Source organism: Trichechus manatus, unplaced genomic scaffold, assembly GCF_000243295.1.
Source record: "Trichechus manatus latirostris isolate Lorelei unplaced genomic scaffold, TriManLat1.0 scaffold00053, whole genome shotgun sequence".
Taxonomy (NCBI): domain Eukaryota; kingdom Metazoa; phylum Chordata; class Mammalia; order Sirenia; family Trichechidae; genus Trichechus; species Trichechus manatus.
This window is the reverse complement of record NW_004443989.1, coordinates 10916915-10920191: the sequence shown is the minus strand read 5'-3', so window position 1 is coordinate 10920191 and position 3277 is coordinate 10916915.

Genomic DNA, 3277 nt, shown 5'->3' with positions numbered 1-3277 from the left:
GCATACAAAGTATCAAGAGCAGTACTATGCAATAGAACTTTCTGCGATGAAGAAATCATTTATCTGGGCTGTCCAATATCGTAGTCCAATGTGGCTATTGACCACTTGAAATGTGGCTAGTGTTACGGATAGTTGAATTTTAATTTTTGTAAATAATATTTTATTGTATTTTTAGTGAAAGTTTACAAATAAATTCAGGTTCCCATTTAACAATTTCTACACAAACTGTTCAGTGAAATTGGTCCAGATCCTTTTTAATCAATTTGTCTTTTTTTCTCTAACGTCACACATTCTCCTATTCTGCTATCAATGCTTGTGATAATGGTAGCCTTAATTCTGATCTATCTTTTCTTCCACTGTTTCCCCAAATTTCATTTTTCTTCTTAAAGAACTAGGTTTTACAGACAAGGCTTGGAGTTGGTTGGAAATGTATCTCTCTGGTTGCTCAGTTATTAGTAATTGATTGGATCTAAGGTAATTTGTTTAAGGCTGAGCCTTTTGGCAGTTCACCTACTAAGAAGTTAGAATATTTCCCGATTTATGCTTTCCCTTTGCCAAATTTTTGCTTGTCCTTGTCCTTAAACTATCCTGTTTCCTTGATTACAAGTTCAAAGATGACATCCTCTAAGTAATGATAAGCATTTTCACTCAGCTCCATCCAAACCACAGCATTTTCATGCTTTACAAATCATTTTCTCGTTTATTACATTATTTGGGTCAAAACGTTGAGTATAATCCTAAAGGCAGTCAGATCTTACTTATCATTGTTTCTCAGGCTTGATACATTGACTGCCCTCAGAGGGTGGTATCATTAACCCTATTCTTTCAATACACTACTTGTCTGTCAGTTTGTTGTACTGTGGTGGCTTGTGTGTTGCTGTGATGCTGGAAGCTATGCCACTGGTATTTCAAATGCAAGCAGGGTCACCTGTGGTGGACAGATTTCAGCGAAGCTTCCAGACCAAGACAGACTGAGAAGGACCTGGTGAGATACTTCTGAAAAAATTAGCCACTGAAAACCTATGGATAGCAGCAGAACACTGTCTGATATAGTGCCGGAAGATGAGCCCCTCAGGTTGGAAGGCACTTAAAACATGACTGAAGAAGAGCTGCCTCCTCAAAGTAGAGTCAACCTTAATGACGTGGATAGAATAAAGCTTTTGCGACCTTCATTTGCTGATGTGGCATGACTCAAAACGAGAAGGAACAGTTGCAAAAATCCATTAATTATCGGAATGTGGAATGTACGAAGTATGAATCAAGGAAAATTGGAAGTTGTCAAAAATGAAATGAAATGATTGAAGATCAATATCCTAGGCATTAGTGAGCTGAAATGGACCAGTATTGGCCACTTTGAGTCAGACAATCATAGGGTCTACTACATCAGGAATGACAAGTTGAACAGTGTCACATTCATTGTCAAAAAGAACATTTCAAGATCTATCCTGAAATACAACTCTGTCAGTGATAGGATACTATCCATACACCTATAAGGAAGACCAGTTAATATGACTATTATTCAAATTTATGCACCAACCACTAATGCCAAAGATGAGGAAATTGAATATTTTTACCAACTTCTGCAGTCTGAAACTGATCAAACATACCATCAAGATGCATTGATAAATACTGGTGATTGGAATGCAAAAGTTGGAAACAAAGAAGAAGAATCTGCAGTTGGAAAAAATGGCAATGACATGGGAGATCACACGATAGAATTTTGCAAGACCAACAAATTATTCATTGGAAATATATTTTTTTCAACAACGTAAATGGCAATTGTACATGTGGACCTCACCAAATGGAATACACAGTAAACAAATCAACTACATCTGTGGAAAGAGACGACAGAAAAGCTCAATATTATCAGTCAGAACAAGGACAGGGGCTGAATGTGGAACAGACCATCAATTGCTCATATGCAAGTTCAAGATGAAACTGAAGATAATTGCAAGTCCACAAGAGCCAAAGTATGACCTTCTGTATATCCCACATGAATTTAGAGACCATCTCAAGAACAGATTTGATGCATTGAACACTAATGACCGAAGACCAGACGAGTTGTGGAATAACATCAGGGACATCATACATGAGGAAAGCAAAAGGTCATTAAAAAGACAGAAAAGAAAGCAAATGGATGTCAGAAGAGACTCTGAAACTTGCTCTTGAACACAGAGTAGCTACAGTGAAAGGAAGAAATGATAAAAGAGCTGAACAGAAGATTTCAAAGAGCAGCTCAAGAAAACAAAGTATTATAATAAAATGTGCAAACACCTGGGGAGAGAAAACCAAAGGCAAAGAACATGCTCAGTATTTCTCAAGCTTAAAAAATTGAAGAGAAAATTCAAGCCCTGAGTTGCAATACTGAAGGATTCTATGGGCAAAATATCGAACGACACAGGAAGCATCAAAAGAAGATGGAAGAAAAAGAGTCACTGTACCAAAATGAACGGGTCAATGTTCAACTATTTCAGGAGGTAGCATATGATCAAGAATCAATGGCAGTGAAGGAAGAAGTCCAAGCTGCACTGAGGGTATTGGCGAAAACAAGGCTTCCAGAACTGATGGATACTAATTGAGATGTTTCAACAAATGGATGCAATGCTGGAAGTTCTCACTAGTCTATGCCAAGAATTTGGAAGATAGCTACCTGGCCAATCCACTGGAAGAGATCCATATATATGCCTATTCCAAGGAAAAGTGATGGAATGAAATGTGGAAATTATCGAACAATATCATTAATATCGCATGCAAGTAAAATTATGCTGCAGATAATTCAATAATGGTTGCAGCAGTACATCAACAGGGAACTGCCAGAAATTCAAGCCAGATTCAGAAGGGGACATGGGATGAGGGATGTCATTGCTGATGTCACATGGATATTGGCTGAAAGCAGAGAATACCAGAAAGAAGTTTACCTGTGTTTTACCAACTTTGCAAAGGCATTCAACCGTGTGGATCGTAACAAATTATGGATAACTTTGCCAAGAATGGGAATTCCAGAACACTTTAATTGTGCTCATGTGGAACTCTAGATAGAAAAAGAGGAAGTCATTCAAACAGAATAAGGGGATACTCATGGTTTAAAGTTAGGAAAAGTGTACGTCAGGGCTGTATCCTTTCACCATACTTAATCTGTATGCTGAGCAAATAATCCGAGAAGCTGGATTATGTGAAGAAGAATGCAGCATTAGGATTGAAGGAAGACTCATTAACAACCTGTGATATGCAGATGACACAACCTTGCTTGCTGAAAGCGAAGAGGACCTCAAGCACT